The 22,787-nt window shown below is 44.7% G+C and overlaps 1 protein-coding gene across 2 annotated transcripts in view; it reads left to right on the forward strand.

The window, feature by feature from the left end:
- DOCK1 (dedicator of cytokinesis 1) overlaps positions 1–22,787 on the forward strand; it is a 565,813-nt gene that overhangs the window by 166,560 nt on the left and 376,466 nt on the right. The window lies entirely within an intron of this gene.

Consider the following 22,787-nt stretch of genomic DNA (forward strand, 5'->3'; position numbering starts at 1 on the left):
GACTACAGGCGCATGCCACCATGCCTGGCAAATTTTTTTGTATTTTTAGTAGAGATGGGGTTTCACCATATTGGTCGGGCTGGTCTCCAATTCCTGACCTCAGGTGATCCACCCGCCTCAGCCTCCCAAAGTGCTGGGATTATAGGCGTGAGCCACTGTGCCCGGCCTTTTTTTAATTTTAATTTTATTTTTAGATGACACATAAAAACTGTACATATTTATGGGACACACGCTGATATTTCAGTACAGGTATACGATGTGATCAAATCAGGGTAATTAGCATAGCATCACCTTGAACATTTTTCATTTCTTTTTGCTGTGAACATTCAGAATCCTTTCTACTTGCTTTTTGAACATATACACTAAATTATTGTTGACTGTCTTCACTCTGCATTGCTACAGAACACTGGACTTTATTCTTCTTATCTAGCTGTAGCTTTGTATCAAAGTGGACTTGTAGATGAAGGGCTTCCTGTGGCTGAGCGAAGGGGTTGTGGGCCCTGCCAAGCCTGAAGTCGAGGGAAGGGCCCCGGAGCCTCTTCTGTAGTGTACATAATCATGCTCCATGTGTAGTGAAATCCCTTCTTCCTCCTCCCTAGGTGCTCTTAAATATTTTCATTGCTTCTCTCTTTGCTCTTTGGCAAGACAGATTCTGAATTCACTTTATTTAAATTTGGGGGAATTGATGAGAATCATGTTTTACACCTAATTTCTCAGGGTGTCCATGCCCTGGAAAGGGTGGTGAACCTTCATGCTTCAGTGGATCTTTGCCTGTGCAGAAGAGCGAGCCTTCCAGTGCCCCTGTCCTTCTGTCCTTCTTCCCTCTTTTGATGACCTGGTGTCACCCTGTTGTCCTTTGGAAGAAAGATCCCTTCCACTCACATGAGGCCTGAGTGTTCTTTAGGATGCTCACTGGTGTGGAAGTGCCTGGGAGGCCCATGGAGCAGCCGCAGGACCCCCACACTCTTGGTTATCCCAGTTACGGCGGTTTTCACTGGGCTGACTTATTGCAGAAGGAGCTGTACAACTTGCAATTTGCTGCCTGCACTAATTCCTTCAAAGAACAAGAATCTTCCAAATGATTAACTTACATCTTTCACTCGACTGATCATGGTAGACGCCTCTGTTCTTCCTCTTTTAATGTTTGTTTAACGTGTAATTTTAGAAGGCATTCTTACGGCTAGTGTCTTAAAAATATTTTGGTCAAGTTGCTTCCCAGCCTTAAAGCTTTGCCATATGCCCTGGAACAAAGATGTATGTGTGCTGAGACGTGGCTGATGGTTGCTGTGACCAAGGAAACCAGCCTAAGTAGACATGAATCAAGTCGGAGCCTACCTTTCATCTCAGAGGTGGTGCAGCTGTTCGGTGGAGCCATTTGGACTCTTTACTACGATTTCTTGATTTTTTTTTTACATGATTTACTATAAAAATTGGTGATTTATACAGAAAGAAATGTAGGTGGTGCATACATTAAAATTTTAGGTTATTTGGGCAACTTGATATTGCCCAAAGCTGTCTTATTGTCCCAAGGTTAAAATTAGCAATGTGTTTGGTACATTTACTACTGAATTCAGTGGCATTTTAGAAAAACAGACGTGTGTAGTATAAGAATAGATAAAAATTACAGGAAGTTTTCAGCCCAGAAGTAATTTTAGATTGCTAAATATATGCTTACATTATTAAATTTGATTGGGCTTGATTTGTGTCTACCTCCCTCCCTTGAAGTCAGACTACTTAGTGACTAGGGACTGGGAAGACCTTGCTTCAGTGGGTGTTTTATTATAAGACACAAGTGAATTGAGTGACATGTGTGCATTGATGCAAACCTTACATCTGCAAGACAGACGCACGGCGTTTTATTAGGCATGTCACCTCCCTTCTGCTAATTGGTATCGTATTATTTCACAATAGGTGCTTTCTCGACGACGTTGGAAATTTAAAGATTCCCATCGTGGGAGCCTGACTTTTGTGTTGTTTTAACTCTTTCAGTTTTGCTGTGTCTAAATGGAAGGAAATACCTTGTGAACCATCTTCCATAGACAAAGTATATTTTCAGACTCTGACATTTAAAGGTTAAACATTGTTTCCCCAAGTGTGGCCCTCGTTGGTACCAAACGGTTGGTACCTTCCCGGTTCAAGTGATTCTCCTGCCTCATCCTCCCAGTAGCTGGGATTACAGGCACCTGCCAGCATGCCTGGCTAATTTTTTTGAATTTTTAGCAGAGAAAGGCCCCATCCCCTTCTTGGTACCAAACCTGCCACTGGCATCAACTTTGCGTATTAGAGTCAGCCACGGGGTTTTATGCCTCATTGAAGAGGGAGGGCAGGAGGAACTTCAGAAGTCATTTATTGCAGGATAAGCATGGTCTCCAGCTAGAATTTTCAACAGGACTGTTTTCATTGATTTAGTGACAAAATTTTTCCAAGGTCATTTAAGTGAGAAAACACAAATGGAGGACGTGTGGGCCAGTTTTTATGTTAAGTCAAATGTCCAGGAAACTCCACTGAGTGTGTGGATGCTGCCTGCCTTCACTCCCCTTCCCAGTGGCCGTCTCCCATCACCCCTGCTCCCCAGGCGCCCGCTGTGCCCAGATGTTTCAGTGCCGCCTCACCGTCCCTCAGTGAATGGCCCTCAGCCCTGGGGCTGCAGCCAAATACTTTTTGAAAACATACTGCCGTGGCCAAATAACATGAAATTCCCCATTTCTAAGTGTCCCGTTCAGTGGCATTAAGTACAGTCACACTGTTGTGCAACCATCATCACCATCCCTCTTTAGAACTTTTACGTCTTTCCAAACTGAATGGAACTCCAGCCCCATCAAACACCAACTCCCTGCAGCCCCTGGCAGCCACCGGTCTACTTTCTGGGTCTAAGAATTTAATGGCTCTGGGAACCTCATGGAAGTGGACTCATACCACATTTGTCCTTTTGTTTCTGGCTTTTTTTTTTTTTTTTTGAGACGGAGACTCGCTCAGTCACCCATGCTGGAGTGCAGTGGCACAGTCTCGGCTCACAGCAACCTCTGCCTTCCTGGTTCAAGTGATTCTCCTGCCTCATCCTCCCAGCAGCTGGGATTACAGGCACCCGCCACCATGCCCGGCTAATTTTTTTGAATTTTTAGTAGAGACGGGGTTTCACCATGTTAGCCAGGCTGGTCTCGAACACCTGACCTCAAATAATTCACCCGCCTCGGCCTCCCAAAGTGCTGGGATTACAGGTGTGAGCCACTGTGCCCGGCCGTGTTTGGCTTCTTTTATATGGCATAATGTCTGCAAGGTTCTACCAAGTGGTAGCATGTGTCAGAATCTTCTTCCTTTTTAAGGTTGTCATGTTGCTGTGTGTCTCGTGCACATTTTGCCTCCGCACCTGTCCCTGGATAGAGGCTCGGCCTGTTCCCACCTCATGGTGGTTGTGGTTCATGGTGCTGGGAACTGGGGTGTACAGGTGCCTCTTGAAGACCCTGCTGCCAGTGCTCCAGAAGTGGAATTGCTGTTTCTCGTGGTAATTATGCTTGAATTTTTTGAAGAATCATCCTGTTTTTCCCAGCACCCCACCATGCTACTGAAACCTCACTTGAAATTCCGTATTGACTTTCCCTTAGCAGCCCTTTCCGCAGCTCCTCGAGCTCCAGGCGTATCCTCTGCCGCACATCACCTACCTTGAGTGAATGATGCGGCTCCGACTGCTGCACTGAAAAGGCCTGCGGTCAGAGGCGGAGGTTGCAGTGAGCCGAGATCGCGCCATTGCACTCCAGCCTGGGCAACAAGAGCAAAACTCCATCTCAAAGAAAAAAGAAAAAAAAAATGATAAAAGAAAAGACCTGGGGTCTCTTGGTATCACCTCTGTCTGTTTTCCTCTGAGGAGGAGAAGCCCACCTGCTGCGCAGTGCTGACCTTCCCCCTCGCTGAGACCCGCTCCACCCCTAGCTGTTTCCTCACCGTCTCAGATCTTCTGTCTTCACCTTGAGCTGCCCCTTCACCTGGCCCAGATGTTCTGGAAATTCAACCCGTGCCTTCTGGATTCTTCTTTGCCCTCGGCGTTTCTCTCTCCTACCTGACAAGAGGGTCCTTGGCCCCATTGCCTCTGCCCTCGAGTCCTGTTCTGTGTTCTGCCCCAAGAGATTGTGGCTGCTGTTCCTCCCAGGTGCCCCCGCTGCCCCCAGCTGCGGTGTCTCCAGTCAGCCTCGGAATTCCCTCCTGCTGTCTTCTCTTCTCTGTGCTACTGTGGCGGTGGTTTCATGAACCACTGGGCTTGTTAGGTCCCCAGTTCTTCTTCCTGAAATTAGGGCAGAAAAGTCTTGGAACCGTTTCCTGCATGCTGATGCTGGACCTGCCCCTTTTTTCCTCGGCATCTCTTTTGGTGTTTTCCTGAAACTCCCATCTGGTGATGACTTGCTGTTTCTCAGAAAACTGTGCTGTTCTTCAGCTGCCAGGAGAAATGGGTCAGATTCCAGTGTGTGACATCCAGACAGCTTCATAGGCAGCCCACCTGGCTCTCCAAGCCTTTTTCCCTCTTGGAGACCCAAGTAGAACCAGTGCGTTCCCCAGGAAACACCAAACATTTGGGTGTGAGGAGCCTCCTGAGGGTTAGCTCCCCCAATCAGTGGTTGATAGAAATAGCATGAGCGCCTAGTGCCAGAGTAACTGGAGCTGATACTTATTGATCGCCTGCTCTTCAACGTGCTTTGTATTTCTCAACTGATTTAGTCTTTACAATAGCCCTATTAAGTAGATACTTTGATTGCTTTCTGATGAAGACACTGAGGCCTAGAGACCTTAATTAACCTACCCAAGGCCACAAGAGCTGGGATGGGGTAACGCGCTGGTTTAAACCCTGGTTGGCCAGTTCCAGAACCACTCTCTTTCCCATTTGGCTCCTAGAGACAGTGTTGCTAAGTCCTGGCTATCCCGTGGTGTTTGGAAACGGGGCCCATGCCTGCCATCCACATCAATGGAGAACAGGCTGGATGCTTTGGGCTGGAAAGATGCTGACATTATCCCTGGTGGAGCTTTCCATCGAAGTGGACATGCATAAAGCAACTTAAAAACTCTGGTGAAATGCCACAAGAATTGGGTGAGTGTGAAGGGGAGGGAGGAGAGTTAGAAGGGGCTGGTCACGAAGGCTTGTGGGAGGAGACCTTGGCGATGGCCCCACTGTGTTGGCAGCAGGTGGCTGTATCTTGGCCACTTGTGGATTGCAGTGCTGGATTGAGGCGTTTGGGGCTTTGCAGTCAGTTCTTACAGGCATTGACATCATTTCAAGTCCACAAATATTACTACCTTCCCTTAGGATGACCCTGGGAAAAGACTACTCCATGCAGGACCTCGGCATAGTCTGTTCCATCTGGGGCTGAGAATGCCAGAATTTTCTATAGAAGGAAACTTTGACTATGATCCACAGTAGGAAATTGATGCTTACTTGGTATATGTGTGCGAGTGTGTCTGTGTGCATTGTATGTGTGTGCGTGCATGTGTGCGTGTGTGTTGTGCATATGAAGCTGGAAAATGCTCATGAAGAAGTTCTACACTGATTCCCTGTGATGCATTCTGGCATTTTCTAGTCTAGTCTCCTTTAGTCTATTCTAGACTAATGTATTTCAGTTAAAAAAAAATTGCTGGTTGACAGGCACTAAATTTATTTCATGAGCACTAATGGATCTCAACCTGCATTGGAAAAACACTCCTCTTTATTCATCTCAGGACTCTGCCCCTCTGTCTCCTGCTTAGTTTATTATGAAAATATTGTTAGCTTTCTGCATTTCTTCCATTGTCGTGTAGAGCCCCAGGCCCCTGACGCTCAGGCAACTTTCCTGACCAGCATGCGGATTGAACTGGGGTGAAGATTAATTGAATTTGAGGCCCCCCAAGCTGAGGTTGGCACACAGATGCAGAGGGTTTGTCTTCCTTCTGGGGCACTGTCCCCAGGGAGCAGGCTTCCCCGTCTCTTTCCATTCTAACCATCACATGGCGCCATTTCCATCTGGCTTTCTTAGAGAGGAGCTGTGTTGAAATAAGCTATTCTGTAATCTCAGTAAATACAGCTGATGGGTGAGTTCTGCCCTCCAAGAGGCACATTTTTTGATTCCCTTAAAAATAATTTCCTGATTTGAAATGAACTGTATTTTCTTGCCTTAAATCTTACCCAGAATTCTTCCTTATGAGGAGTTTTTGCTGCTTTTTGTGTATTTATTTCCGGGCTGGCATCTGGGATCCACACTGCTACTCACAAATTTGTACACATAGAACTTTATTGTCCTCAGAACAAATGATCTGAATGTGTTAGGGATGATGATAATTTAAGATCAGATGGAATAGGATTTGCTTGCAGGTGAGGACGTCACGTTTCACTGAGTAACTCTGGGCCTGTCTGGCACCTCTCCTACAGCAGCTCCTGCCTTCGCCCCTTCGTCTTTATAAGTGTCTTCCAGATTTTCATAAAGATATCAAGTCCTGTTAGTTGCATTAAACAAAGCAGCCATTTATTGTGTCCTTGCCCTCAGTTTAAAAGTAATATGTGATCTGGTTAGAAAATGCCAAAAAGTTAATTAAGAAAAATAAGAATCATTTATCACCCTACCTTCCAGAGATTACACTGTTAGCATTTTTGTTTTTATAGTGATGAGCTCTTTTTGCTCATTTAGCATTATCCTATATATATACACACACATATGTATACACCCACACCTATATATACACACATATAAATGTAACATATGTATAGTATAAATTCTCATGTGTATACACACACACACACTTTTACAGTGTTGCATTTTTCTGTATATATCTGCCTGTGTCCTTCAGTATTTTTCAAGCACACATTTTGAAAGGTTACACATTGCCTCATGGCTGTATGATAACTTACTTAACCAATTTTCCATTTGAGGGCACTTAGCTGGTTTCTAGTTTTCAGTTTTCATGAACAGTGCTTGGCTGACCTCTCTGTCTATGGCAAAGGCCTTGCTCCATCTGGTTTGCTCTGAGGCATCCAGATTTTCAAATGCTCTAAAGTCCGATGAAAGTCATGATCAAGGCAATTAGGACTTGGTTCCTGGGTGATGACTCTCTGCTTCTTTCATTGGCGCCCTGTGTCTGCCCTGCCTTGGTTTCCACTAGAGCTCCCGTCTGTTTCTTTTCCACTTCCTTCTATACTTCTTGTCATTGGGCTATGCAGCTGCCATGGTGGATGAGTTGGGAGCCACTGCCCTCTCTCAGAAGCCACCTGCTTCTGTGACCTTTGTGTTTCTTGGTACAGGATTGTTGGCCAAGTTAGGTAAGGAGACGAGAACTCTGGTGCGTTCCACTCCCTCTGACCTGACGAATCAGGGCCTGGAGCAAACCAACCAATGAGATGTTGGCACCGTCATAGACCAGCAAGCAGCTTAAAGAAATTTGGGAGTATTTTGAGTCAGAAGGGTTTCCCAAGAGCAAGTAATAAAATATTTTCACCTTCTTGATTTTGAGTGGAGGAGGGGGTGCACTGATGGTGTTAATTGATCTGAGGATGTCATGGGCATGAGTCAGGAGTCTATTTGAGAGTCTCTCATCATTCGTGGGGACACAGATGCGGTGGTTTGGATGAGGACCGGCTAGGTCACATTGTCTGTATGGAGACAGACTTGTTGAATTAGAATATTGGGCAGCTGAGGCTGGCAACTCAGGTGAAGCCAACCATGACAGGAATGACTACACTTGCTGAGAATCAGCAACAGGCCAGGCCTTCTGGAGAGTTCTCCTGCAACAAAGAGAAGAGACGGAGGTCCCAGAGTCGAGGAGGTGAGTGGGCCAAGTTTGGAAGTTGCTCTAACAAAATACTACAAACTTGGTAGCTTAAAACAGTGGTTTTTTTCTTCTCTCAGAGCCTTGGAGATTAGAAACTTGAAATCAGGGTGGCGGCAGGGCAGGTTCCTTTTGGCTGCTCCAAGAGATGATGTGTTCTGTGCCTTTCTCTAGGTTTCTGGTGATCCTTGGTGTTTCCTGACTTGCAGACGCCTTGCTCCGGTCTCTGCCCCCGTCTTCACGTAGCACTCTCCCTGTGTGTCTGTCTTTGTGTCTCTTCTTATGAGGTTGTTAAATTCAGGGCCAACTCTACTGTGGCGTGGCCTCAGGTCAACTTGATTATATCTGAAAAAAGACTGTTTCCAAAACATTCACAGGTCCCAAGGGTTAGAACTTGAATTTAGCCCTTTCTTTTTTTTTTTTGAGATGGAGTCTCGCCCTGTCACCCAGGCTGGAGTGCAATGGTGTGATCTCGGCTCACTGCAACCTCCACCTCCCGGGTTCAAACGATTCTCCTGCCTCAGCCTCCCGAGTAGCTGGGATTATAGGCACCCACTACCACACCAAGCTAATTTTTGTATTTTTAGTAGAGACAGGGTTTCACCACATTTGCCAGGCTGGTCTCAAACTCCTGACCTTGTGATCTGCCCGCCTCAGCCTCCCAAAGTGCTGGGATTATAGGTGTGACCCACTGCACCTGGCCTGAACGTAACCTTTTGAAGGACACAGTTTCACCCATGGTAGACGTCATCGTGGACGTCAGTGCGGAGTTCACTGGCAGGTCAGTGGTGAACAAAGGACTGGAGAGGAAGTGGGTCCTTAGCCAGGCACCCACAGTCAGTTCGACATGGGAGCTGCAGGACTGGAAACTTCTTAGAATCTAGTGTGCACGTGAGTCACCTGGAGGTCTTGTTAAAATGTGATTCCGACTCTGTAGGGAGGGGACCTCAAGATGTTTCATTTTAATCAACTCCCAGCTGATGCTAAGGTTGTGGGTCCCTGGCCATATATTGGGTCAGAAGTGGCCACGCCTCGCCTTGCACAGACAGCTGCTGTGTGAGCAGTAGTGTTTGTGGGTAGGGCACCTGGTCTCAGTTCTTGCAGCCTTCAAGGCTGGCTTCATTCAGGCTGCCTGCCCTCAGCTGTCTGACGTTCTGGACTATTTTGATTTGATAAGTTTGCCCTACACACAGATGATGACACACTTGCAAGTGTGTCATGTTAAGAAAGACTCAGCGGAAGAAGGAACGAGGGAAGTGAAGAAAATATTTTATGGCTTGCTCTTAGAGGACCTATGGGTCCAAATGCTCCCCGTTTCGTTATACTGCTTGCTGGTCTGTGGCCCTGCAGAGGGTTGGGTAGTCTGGCTGAGATCTGAACTCGCCAGGTGCTGCAGCATTCCAGTCTTCTTGGTTGCTTCCTAGGATTCTTCCTGCCCTCTCTGGAGGGAGCAATACCATTCACGTAGGCAAGAATTAATCAGGAGAGGTCTGGATAAATACACTTGTTTCCTTGAGCACGTCTCTACCCACATTTATACTGTGCACAGTACTTTGCAACAGGAGCAGAAATGCAGCAGTAGCACTACCTTGCAGAAATGCAACAGTAGCTGAAATGAAAATCATCTCTCTTCCACCGTTTCTTCAGCAAACCAAGTATTTCTATTGGTTTTCTTCCAATTCTAGTGCATGCCCATCAAAATGTTTATACTTGCAACCTGCATAGTTTTTGGTTTACTGATTTTTTATCATTTTATCACAACACCTTTCCATTATTAATGTGTAGTCGTAATTGTAATGGCTGTATGCCAGTTCAGAACATGTGCCTGAATTGATGTGCAGTCATTTGCTTAATCAAATGATTTTTCCTCAAATTAATTTTTCTATTGTTGAATACTACCATGTTGCTTTTAGCATTTTAAGCCTGCAACAAATTATTTCATTGATAAGTAGTGTGTGTTTATGTTTTCTTTAATCTTATGATCCATTTTTCCATGTTGATTCCTTCACATTGCCACTTGTTAGAGGACAATGCTTTAATTTGAGATTGCAGAATTCTAGGCACTTGCTTGCCATCCCTCCTGGCTTGCCCCCAGTAATGACGCTCACTGGTGGAAAATCTCTCCTTTAGCCATGGTGGCTTCAGTGCTCAGGAACCTGAACTTATTTTCTTCTCCCACCCCTGACCTTGTTCAAAGATCTCTCTTGTTAGGTGCTCCTCCCACATCTGTGCCCTTGGTCTTGGATTCTGCCTGCTGCCAACATGCAAGGTGCCAGTGAGCCCCTTTCTCCTTCCTCCATCATGGTCAGGATTTATTCAGCATTTCTCTGAAAGTGAGCAGGTCTCAGAGTTATGCTTAGTACCTCATCGTTGAGTTATGTATTCACCTGTTTAAAAAATTCCTTCAATCATATGTTCATTCTCCTGTGTGCCAGGCACTGAGGAGTTACAGCACCAATCACATAGATACGCTCTGTATTCTCATGGTGGTTCCATTAGAGTGAGCAAGGCAGGCGTGAACTCAGTAACCATCCCCTATGTGTATAGTTGCACAGTTGCAGTATGTGATTTTAAGCAAATCACAGACATAAAATTATCATTGTGGATTGTAGTCACTCATTTTAAGAAAAAGTAAAGGTCAGCGTGACAAGCTATATCGGAGCATTGGAAGTAGTTTAGGGGTTCAAAGAAGGTGCTGATACAAAGGTAGTCACCATGAGGTGCTTGGATATGTAATACAGCAGAGGAAAATGCCAAACCCAGACTCTCGTATGGTTTGGAGAGAACTGTGCTGCCACTTTTGTCCAGAGGGGTTGTGGAGCATGAAGTAATCCTAATCCCTTCTGTTCGTGCAGTACTCTCAGGCACCAAAGCCTTTGATGCGTGTTATCTCTTAGGATCCTCCCAGCACTGCCATGGTAGTTGTTAAAAATAATGAGAAAGCTTTCTAAAGGGACGGGCAGAGAACATAATCATGCAAAGTCTGTGCGTCTTAATAGCTGACTCATTGATGGAAACATTTATATCCCACATCCACTGGCTCTTGTCTGGCTTCTTCAAATGCACCTGTCCCTAGGAGCCCTTCCTAGAGATACCAGCATTTAGAACAGACCAGTCTAAACAAGGTCTTCTCAAGTGAACTGAAGATACTAGGCCTGCAAAGTCTCATCTGCACCTCACTTACGATGTGGCATTTATAAATGCATTCACCGTAGGTGTTTGTAGATTCTTTTTATGTTTTAAGTTTGCAGCATTGAGGCCTATTTTGATTGCAGATTGCATAAACCTCAAATAAGATCTAAATCAAAGGAAAGGTGTTGCATGCTTATAGGTGACTCAACATTAAGAATTCAGTTCTTCCCAACTTGATCTACAGATTCACTGCAGTCCCAAGCAAAATCCCAGCAAGTTTTTTTGTGGCTATTGACCGACTGATTCCGAAGTTCATGTGGAAAGGCAAAAGACCCAGAATAGTCAACACAATATTTATGGAGAACAAAGTCAGAGGACTGGCACTACTCGACTTCAAGTCTGCTGGAAAGCTCCAGTAGTCTAATTACAGAAACCCAACTCCAATTCACATTAGAAAGAAGGAAATTAATTGATTCATGTAGTTTGGGAGTCCAAGTGTTAAGCATGAGTGAGTTTAGGATTTAGAAGGTATCCTCCTCTTGGCTTAGTATTTATTTCTCTCCATTTGAGGGAAAAGTGGCTGCCAGTAGCCAGAGGCTTGCAATTTTCTTTTTTGTCTAATAGTCTTTGAGGACACAGAGTGACCGTCTCCCTCTTTAAGGCAATGTTAATCTTCAGACAGAACCGTTGTTAACCTTCTTTTAAGCAGGAGGCTATCCCTGAAAGGAAAAGACTGTGAAGTTGAAACAGAAGTAGAGCTTCATAATGCAGAAAATGGAGAAAGAGGGATGAGAGGACTCACAGGAAGGCTGAAGGGACATTTGTAAATGCAGCTGAAGCCAGTGCAAATTGGTGACTTTGTGAAATGGGTTTTGCAGCTATTCTTTGGAGCTGTCTGCTGAGCTGATGGAAAGGGTAGTTAAAAGCTTCATTTAGGATTGGTGTTCTGCCAGCATGCCAAGTAGCCCAAACCGAGGCTTGGGAGGAGAGCAGACTTTAAATATGTCCCAGGAAACGTTTTATTGAGAAACATGTCAACTACCACTATAGCATTATCAAGAGGGAAAAAGGAATATTTCATATGTGAGCTTAAAAAATCATTAGCTCTGTTATATTGACTACTTGCAAAATTTCATTAAAATTGTTTTTGCAGAATTTTATGATAGAATAAATTACTTTTGTGTATGCATTGATGAAATCATGGAGTTATATGAGTTTGGATTTCTCAAGCACCCAAATAGTCAACATCAAGAATCAGGGAATTAGGAGGTTAGAAAGTCACATCTTTAGTTTTTTTCAGGAACTTGCCCAGGAACAGAGGGGTCCTAGGTGGGATGACCAGACCCCAGTTCTCTGTTCTTCAGCCCAGTGCTTTTTTCATGACATCACTCAAGTCAGATTTTAAATTTGTGCATTACACTGGCTTTATTTAGAATCCTGTGCCAGGCAATATAGTTTTGATAAGAAGCTGAACAGTATTATTCTCCATGAACTGTGAATGTGACACTTTTATAATTCAAGTAGAATTATTTTTCCCTTGGGAAATCCTATACATTCAATATGGTACATTGAATTAGGAAAGAGGTAGAAGAAAAAAGGGGCTATAAAAAGTGTATCTTATTAAAACAAAGTAGGTTTTCTTCTTGCCTGTGTCACCTTTAGATAGTAATTCTTAGCATCACTATTTTTTAAATCACAAATTGTCTTCTATCTAGTGAAACGATTAAGAAAGAACAGTAGTCCTCATTTGATTAGGTGAAACGTGACACAAGTCTCGTTGATTTTTGAAAAGGACATTTTCATATAATTCCAAGAAATACACATTCTGACATTAAACAGTTTATATGATCCCTATTGAGATTAAAAGGAGAGGTGTTTGGCCGGGTGCGGTGGCTCACACCTATAGTCCCAGCACTCTGGGATGCTGAGGCAGGTGGATCACCTGAGGTTGGGAGTTCGAGACCAGCCTGACCAACTGACCAACATGAAGAAATCCTGTCTCTACTAAAAATACGGAATTAGCTGGGCTTGGTGGTGCATGCCTGTAGTCCCAGCTACTTGGGAGGCTGAGGCAGGAGAATCGCCTGAACACAGGAGGTGGAGGTTGCAGTGAGCTGAGATCGCGCCATTGCACTCCAGCCTGGGCAACAAGAGCGGAACTCTGTCTCAAAAAAAAAAAAAAAAAAAAAAAGGAGAGTTGTTATGTCTGAGAAATTAGGTGGCCATCAAGTTTTTTCATGGTTTTTCTTTCATTGATTGATTGATTGATTGATTTGATTGACGTACTGAGACCGAGTCTCACTGTCACTTAGGCTGGAGTGCAGTGGCACAATCTTGGCTCACTGTAGCCTTGACCTCCCGGGCTCAAGTGACCCTTCCACCTCAGCTTCCAAAGTAGCTGGGACTATAGACCAGCACTACCACAGATGGCTAATTTTTGCAATTTTTGTAGAGATACGGTTTCGTCATATATTAGTCTATTTTCACACTGCTATAAAGAACTACCTGAGACTGGGTAATTTATAAAGAAAAGAGGTTTACTTGACTCACAGTTCCACAGGTTTAACGGGAAGCATGATTAGGAGACCTCAGGAAACTTACAGTCATGGAGGAAGACGAAGGGGAAGCAAGGACCTTCTTCACATGGCGGCAGGAGAGAGAGCAGAGGGGGAAGTGACACACACTTTAAACCATCAGATCTCATGAGAACTCACTGTCATGAGAACGGCAAGGGGGAGGTCTGCCCCCGTGATTCAGTCACTTCCCACCACGCCGCTCACCCGACACGTGGGGATTACAATTTGAGATGAGATTTGGGTGGGGACACAGAGCCAAACCATATCACTCCATGTTGCCCAGGCTGAGTGCTAGATTCCTGTGTGTTATTTTAGGGCACTTTATACTTTTATTATTTACTAGTGTTTGAGAAGTTTATGATGGTTCACAAAACTTTCTCTTCCTACGTGGATGTTATGTGTGTTTTTGAGTGAGCTGATGATACACTCGTGGCCAGCAGTGTTCTGTGCTGTGTTTCTCCACCCAGTGTGTGGACATCTTGCTATGTGCACAGGTAATATGTCCTTCTTACACAGAGGGATGCAAAGGTTGAGTCAAATCAGCATTCAAGGAGTTGCTGATAAATTGAGAACTTCCTGACAGCAAGTGACACCAAAACCTCAACTAAAACGATCAGCAAAGATCCATTAAGAAAATATTGGCCGGGCACAGTGGCTCATGCCTGTAATCCCGGCACTTTGGGAGGCTGAGGCGGGTGGATCACGAGGTCAGTAGATCAAGACCATCCTGGCTAACATGGTGAAACCCCGTCTCTACTAAAAATACAAAAAATTAGCTGGGTGTGGTGGTGGGCACCTGTAGTCTCTGCTAATCAGGAGGCTGAGGCAGGAGAATCGCTTGAACCCGGGAGGTAGAGGTTGCAGTGAGCCAAGATCACACCACTGCACTCCAGCCTGGATGACAGAGCAAGACTGTCTCAAAAAAAAAAAAAGAAAATACCAAGAACCAGAAAACGGGTCATGGCATAAACCTTGGTGAGGACCTTGGAATTCAAGGTGAAAGGCAGAGCATGCCCCAGGGAGTGGTGACGGTTCCTGCAGCATGTGCAGCTGCATCCCCCACCCCGGCACCCTGGTTTCTCCTCACTGCTCAGCTCCTCTGGAATCCTTGCCTTCCCACCTCATTGGTGGAGCTGCTCCATTGAAACCCAAGACTCCATTCCAGGCCTGGCCTCAGCCCCATCTCTGCCCAGGGCTGACAGGGGGGCTCCCTCATCTACCCCAGGGCCTGTGCCTTCCTCCTTCCTCCTGGTGGCATTTCCATGTTGGGGGCCCCTGCTTGTCCCTGGGGTGCAGGAATTCTTCAGCACCTCTGGCATTTTGCTTCTGCCTTCTTGCCTGGAGTTTCACTGCTGTCTGCAGGCCTTTGAGAACAGAGGCAGGGAGGTGCCAGAAGCCCTTGAGAGTGTGGTGATTAGGGGTTGGATGCCCTGTGCGAATGGCAAGGAGGATGATTCTTGAAAGAAAATGTCAGGGTAACTTAAATTTCTCTGAGGTCAGCTTGCTTGTTGTTAATTAAGTTCTTACTACGAGGGCCGAGCGCAGTGGCTTACGCCTGTAATCCCAGCACTTTGGGAGGCTGAGGTGGGTGGATCACTTGAGGTCAGGAGTTTGAGACCAACCTGGCCAACATGGTGAAGCTCCATATCTACTAAATATACAAAAATTAGCTGGGCGTGGTGGTGGGCTCCTGTAATCCTGGCTACTCAGGAGACCGAGGTGGGAGAATCACTTGAACCCAGGAGACGGAGGTTGCAGTCAGCCGAGATTGCACCACTGCACTCCAGCCTAGGTGACAGAGCGAGACTGTGTCTCAAAATAAAAATAAAAAAAGTTCTTACCAAGAAAGCAATGCTAGGTACTTCTCCAGCACTGCTTCATGTCGGTCGGCTTCTCCAGACATGGGCCTCTTCATGGATGTTATTGGAAAGGGTAGTGTTTTAATATACGTGCACTTTTCACATGGATTCAAGGATGGCATGGGTGGGTGGGATTACTCGACTTTATAGCATATTAAGTGCTTATTTGGTGCCAGTTATGGACTCTTACTGGGCAGATGCCATGAGGAATGTACAGTGGAAGATGTTGGATTCTGACTGCAGGAGAGGAAACCAGGTATTCTACCCCCCAAATAGATGACAGATTGCGTGGTACATCACTGCATCATTGGGTGTCCAGACGAGAGATTGCAGGCAAGACAAGGACCTAAAGAAAGTGGCAGGTGCACTGAAACCACCAGTTAAGGCCTCCTCAGAGCAGGTTGGACTGCCCTGAGCTTTGAGGGGTGGGTGTGAGTTGAGATGGGGGAGCATTCCATGGAGGGGCAGGAGGGTATGGATGGGAGGGAGAAGGACAGTGGAAGGAGGTGGTGGGGATGGGTTGTTCTCTTGGGAGCCGAGGGGCAGGAGTGGAGGCAGGCAGCCTCGTTCCACCCCTGGTATTCAGAGCTGAGAAAAGGAATTTGGACGAGGAGGTGCTGTGCTAATCAGAGACAGTATTAGAGATCCTGAGCTGACACACTGGAAATTGACATATGGGCTTATTTATTTATTTATTTATTTATTTTATTTATGTTTTAAATAAAGGTTAAGATCTTCCAGAAAAGACATAGGAGGAGAAATGGGCATTATTTTTCCAGGGGTCTCTTAGTATGTAAATAACCTGAGTTCTTAAAAGTTTTATCTTATATAATTTTTTTATTATTTCTTTTATTTTTGTCATGGGAAAAATTCAGAAGCTTTCCTGGAAACTTGCATGTCTGCTTTCAGAGTTTTGTGGCTCTTACAAGGAACCCCTTTGGGGGTGTGGGGCAACTTTGCATCCTAGGAAGCCGCCTGGGAGATTCTGGGGCTGGTACCTCCTTTCCACTCAGCCGCCTGGGAGATTCTGGGGTTGGTACCTCCTCTTCATTCAGGCTGCCTCCATCAGCTGAAGAGGCGAGAGTGTCACAACATGACATTCTGTGTATGCGCAATGTATTTGTAGAAGATACTGATCTTTGGATCCGGCAATCCCATTCCTGGGTATCTACCCAGAGGAAAAGAAGTCATTATATGAAAAAGATACTTGTACATGCATGTTTACAGCAGCACAATTCACAATTACAAAAATTGTGGAACCAGCCCAAATGCCCATCAGTCAACAAGTAGATAAAGAACATGATGGAATACTACTCAGCCATAAAAAGGAATGAATTAATGGCATTTACAGCAACCTGGATGGAGTTGGAGACCATTATTCTAAGCGAAGTAACTCAGGAATGGAAAACCAAACATGGAATCTCCTCTTCATCCTTTTTTTTTCTGCCTTTCCTTGTTCTCATACTTAAAGACAGCGTGTTGGGAGCGGTATATTGCTGTTGTTTTTGTCTTCTCCAATCTGACCACCTATGTCTTTTATTTGGAGTATTTAATCCCTTGCTTTTTGTTTGTTTAATAATCCCTTTATAAAACAGCTGAATTATACATTGATATATAAATTTATAGATGTTGAAAGGCACAAATCTGAAGTATGCAGCTTAATCAGTTTTGACAAATGCTGACACTCATGTAACCCACACTGGCATATTTGCACCAGATTAAAGAAATTTCCGTCACCAGTCTCTGAACATTGGATGCATTTACCGGTGGTGTTGGGTGTATTTCTTCCATACTCCCGTCTGGAATCTGAACCTCTTGATCCCATTTGCCTCAGCAACTCTGACTCCTTCAGACTGAAACTTTCTATCCCACAGTATTTTCTTGTTTCCATCAAGAAAGGAAGAGATTTAAACTCTGTTCTGCAATTCTGTCTGCATTTCCTCTCTGGAATCCTTCTCTCTCCCCAAACAAAGTGGTTACCTCTTTAAAATAGGCAGTGAACATCAAGGAAAACCTTGCATAGGCTGAAAAGGGCAAAGTACTCACCTTTGCTTGCATTAGGAAGTAATTTCTTTTAAATGTGCATAGAGACAGACTAATAAAAAATCTGTTGAGTGTGTCATGTGGCAGTCTTTAGAAGTGCTGTTCCTTTGTCTTTTAATCATTCTCAGAATTAGCACGCCAGTTGTGTGATATGTAAAAGTCTATTACTGGCAGGGTGAGGTGGCTCACGCCTATAATCCCAGCACTTTGGGAGGCCAAGGAAGGCGGATCACCTCTTTGAGGTCAGGAGTTCGAGATCAGCCTGACCAATGTGGTGAAACCCTTTCTCTTCTAAAAATACAAAAATTAGCTGGGCGTGTAGGTGCATGCCTGTAATCCCAGCTACTCGGGAGGCTGAGGCAGGAGAATTGCTTGAAGCTGGGAAGCGGAGGTTGCAGTGAGCCGACATTGTGCCACTGCACTCCAGCCTGGGCGACAAGAATGAAACTCTGTCCCAATAAAAAATAAATAAATAAATCTTTTCCCTAGCTCATTTTTTTTGACTGTGTTAAATTCAGTGGAGCAAGGTCTCATTTATATCCTCCTTATTCATAATTTGGGGTAATTAGCATAGTGGTTGGGCTGCCGTTCACCTCTTACAGCTAGGAAAATGAGGCTTTGCGAGACGAATGCATATATAAACAGGATTAAGTCATTGATGGCATGCTCATACTTCCTAGGAGAATTAAGTCTTTTCAGGTACCACAGTATGTATGAGTCCTTCTTAACTCTCATTTCCACCAGATCTCCACCAAGGAGTTTAGAACTGATGGACTCCAAGTCTCCCTCTGGATGAGACATTCTGAGTTCTTGCCAATATCATGCTAAACTGGGTTGATAATTTCCTTTGAAAAATATCCTTTGAAAATGAGTAGCATTTCATCTTTTGGAAATTTATCATTCTTCAGACTTTTCACTAACCTGTCCCCTCCCATAGCTGACCCCCTCCTGTACCCCAGGGTTTGATTGATATTTGCTTTTGTATTGTAATTACTATTTAATATCCAGCCCTCCTGAGGTTTGCTTCACTGCAGTCACATTGTATTGCAAGCAGAGAATGTCACATCGCCTGGAGCTGTTGGGGTAGTGTGGTTGTGGTCCTTTGGGTATTTCCTGGCACACCTGGCTCATGACATCGTGCAGAGCTGAACAGGCTCTAGGAGGAAGAAGGAAACCTTGCCTGGGTACTTAAAATTATCTATCACAGTGGACCCTGAGTCTGCCTCTCAGCCTGTCTTGAATGCCAGCCTATTATAAATCAGCTTTATTTATTTTGTGTTTGAATTTTGACTTTCCTGTTCAATAATTGAATATTTTAAAATGACACCTTTGGTCTTTTATTTGTCATAAGCGAGGGCCGAGTTAGCCACCCTGCAATTTGCCTCTGTACTCTCCGCCCCCCAGTGTGTAGTCGTTAGCTCATAATTGTTTTCTTAACCTCCTCAGAGCCTGGTGTGATCTTGCTCTTAACCTTCTTGACCTTCCAAGGTAGTTAAATAAGGTTTTGCTTTCTCTATGAATTAATTATGTCATCTCTATTTGAAATGTTCCTGAACCCATGGTGCTGTATTTTGGCAAAATAAATACTATTTTCAGAGACTGTAAGACCCATCCATTTTATTTCCTTTTATTAGAAGATAGAACGATTTTCTTAGATGAGCAGTTATCAGCTGATGTTCACCTTCTTGGAGGAAGGGACTGCTGGCGGTTTTACTTCAAATGCAGCCATTTGAAGTATCTGATTTGGAACATTCCATACCTGGTGCAGAGGCCACTTGTTTCTACAGGTTTGTTCTGGTGGTCTGTCCTCTGTGCCATTGAACTCCCAGAGTCCTCTGCAGAGGACATGTAATAATTCTTGCCTATTAATATGTGGACCCTGTATGTGGGGCTTTTTTTTTGCCTGTTTGAGACTTCCTGCCTTTAGGAGTAGACAATGACCTTTCATACGTTTAATGCTTCTGTTGTTCTCAAGTTTGAGAATGTGGCGTGTCCCCTGGGTCCCCTCCTTACATGAAATCCAACCCAAAGGGTCAGTGTGTTTCTTGTGTGTTTCTGTCTTCACTCTTCTGTCCGCTTTCATCTCTTTCCTGGTGAGTCTCTGCCCTGTCATAAGCAAATAACCTTAGTTGTTTCCTCCCCAGTGGCGGTGGCTTCAATTGCTGTGGATTTCCTGGCCTGATTTCAAGGCTAGGGGAAAATGCCTGTGTCCTGGTTCAGAACAGGCAGTCTCTTTATTTCTTCTGTCTTGCCGTGGACAAACAGAATCGTGGCCCCTTATGAGTTCTTTCTAAAAAAATCACCTTTATTGAGGTAAAATTTATATGAACAAAAAAATAGAACCATTTGAAGTATCTGATTTTGGATCATTTTGAAAATGTCCCAAATGTCCTCTCGTCACACCGTAATCAAGAGCTGGAACATTTCGCCACCCCAGTGATCTCCCTTTGCTGGCCCCTGGCGATGCTCATACATGTGGTGGTTCTTCACAGGAAAGCAGCTGACCTCAAAGAGGGTGAATATGAGCCCTGCTTTCCTTTCCTCTTTGACTTCCTCTGCGATCCATCCCTAAACTGCAGGATTTTGTCATGTTAGTTCCTATTTTCTATTACCATGAATGACTGTTGGTGCCGCAGGCTGGGGAAGGTTAATTGTAGTAACAAAGAAGAGGTTTTCCTGGCAGGAACCATTTCCTTACCCAGGAAACAAACAAGTGCTTTCCTTTCTCACAGTCATCTTCTCCTTCTTATGTAAGTAGAAATATTAAGCCATACTCAGTCTGTCCAGGTCCTGAGAATTGGTGTCTGCCTGGGTCTGGGTTTGTATTAGTCTATTCTCACGCTGCCAATAAAGACACACTTAGACTGGGTCATGTAGAAAGAAAAAGAGGTTTAATTTAATGGACTCACAGTTCCACATGGCTGGGGAGGCCTCACAATCATGGCGGAAGGTGAAGGAGTAGCCAAGGCATGTCTTACATGGCGGCAGGCAAGAGAGCGTGTGCAGGAGAACTGCCCTTTATAAAACCGTCAGATCTCATGAGACTTATTCACTATCATACTGTCATGAGAACAGCATGGGAAAAACCCATCCCCATGATTCAGTTACCTCCCACCGAGTCCCTCCCACAGTACATGGGGATGATGGGAGCTACAATTTAAGATGCAGTTTGGGTGGGGAGACAGCCCAAACCATATCAGGGTTGCAGAGGCTTATGTGGGAGGATCAAGAGTGACAGCAACTGTCTGGCTGGAGGGGAAGGAGACAGAACCTGTCCCTGGGCCTTTGTCTCCTTTCCCCTTGCCCCACGCCTAGCCCTGGGGAGCCCGATTCCCTCCTCACACTCCCTTGGCTCCCTTCTTGTCTCTGTACACAGCCCCAAGCACAAAACGACTGCTCATTTTCCTGGCCATGCTGTGCTTTGCTGTCTCCGTGTCTTTGTGAGCAGGGATCTTTCTCCCTGGAAGGCCTGTTCTCTTCCTGTCTTCCAGGACATCTGCCTGTCAGCAGTCAGCCTTCTATATCCACTGCAGAGGCCATTTGTTCCTGCAGGTTTGTCCTGGTGGCCTGTCCTCTGTGCCATTGGACTCCCAGAGTCCTCTGCAAAGGACACCATGTTTTCATTAAACACATAGAGGAGGCATGTTGGCAAATGTCATTTGCAGATCTGTCTTCTCTAGCAGGGCAATGCTCTTGGCCATTGAACATTTTGCCTGGCATGCCACAGGTTCCAACACTTTCTGGACAAATGAATAAGTGAACTGGAGATCAGAAAGTAATTTTGAAAACACACCTGCTGTGGCATTTGAGGAGATGTAAAATACCTGGTGCCCTCCCTTCCCAGGACCCCTCCAAGCTGGACGAGCAGTCCTGGCTCTTTGGTGGGGCATTGTCTGGTGAGCCTTGAGGGTGTGCTTGGGTGCCAGCATTCTCCCCACCCTTTGCTTTGTTAGTTTTTGCTCCTGACCTACTGCTTTGATTTGAGAAACCCTTCGGCTATTAAAATATGAGTTAATCATCTAAGAAACTCACTAACTGAACTTCATAGTGAGGAAGTATGCTTCCTGTTGATAGATAATAAAACAGAGTGGAATAATTTGAATTCTTTATAATGGATGTGATTATAAATGATTTCCCCATTTACTCATATAAAAGGCTAAATGGAAGATGATTAGTGAGTTCTGTTTTCTGTTTTTCCTAAGGTGATTTTTTAATCTTCCCAACAAATTCCTGCGATACAGGGAAGAAAAAGAAAAACCCATTAAAATTTGCTTAAAATCTTTAAGAAGCCATTTAAAGCTTCAGAACTGAGTAATCTTTCTGCCCCCTTAGTGTATTATGGCACAGGAGAGAAAACAAATGACAGACAACCACTCTACCTTGCTTTAACGTAGGGTTAGGATTGCTTGACATCTTCTGATCACATTATTGTGCTGCTGATACTTGTCATAAATGTAGTGATGAGATTCTGGATGTAAAACTATTTATAATTTTCCATCTCTTGTTATCCCTAAAAAATTAATATTTGTAATGGGCCTAAATCCTTCTAAATCCCATTATTTAATATTGTTCTGCAATTTGATGATTAAAGAATTGTTATTTTTTTTTACCTCCTTTATCCTTAAATCTTTCACCCATAATCTCCTGTTTATAATTGCAGGTGCCTAATGATTCATAATTAGTTAATTCTTGGTTGGTGAGTGATTGTTTCATATTGCAATTAGGAAGATCATGCATAAAGCCATTTCTAGTTAAATATGTGTATGTTCTTTACCAGGCTTGTGTTCAAGAGTTCTGTAGTTACCATGTTATAGTAATCTCTGACCTTATTTTTGTTAAGCAAAGACATCTGGTTCAGAGACCCTCTCTCACCAGCAAGCAGTTCTCATTCAGTCTAAGCATGTTGAAAAAGGCCCTTTCCCTAAATGGGCTTGGGGGCAATACTGGGGTTGTGGCTGTCCTCAGGGTGTCTGAGCGCTTCTTTGGTAGTCTGCAGGGGAAAATACCAACACTGGTAATGCCCCATTCAGGTGCAGTATTCTGTCCAACAAGGCACAATTGCCTGCCTGGGAATAGGAGGCTGAGATATCATTGATTATTTCCTATGTCACTTGTCAAGTGGAACACAACACAAGTGAATGTCTGCACAAAATGTACTTTGCTATACCTTTCTAACAGGTTTACATGAGGGGATGGAGCTCAAACTTCACAGGATAGTCTATGCAGAGTAGGTCTTACCCTAGGGATGCTCCTGCTGCCCTCACTCCACCTGTCCTCCACCCACCAAGGCACAGAGACTCCAGCAAATGTGAGGAAGAGGGTGGGGATTGGTTGATGGGCAGAGCTGGCTCTGTGAAAGGGGGTTAATCTGAGGCATCTTACCTCCTGAAGACTTGGGTGA

This window comes from Gorilla gorilla, chromosome 8, assembly GCF_029281585.2.
Source record: "Gorilla gorilla gorilla isolate KB3781 chromosome 8, NHGRI_mGorGor1-v2.1_pri, whole genome shotgun sequence".
NCBI lineage: Eukaryota > Metazoa > Chordata > Mammalia > Primates > Hominidae > Gorilla > Gorilla gorilla.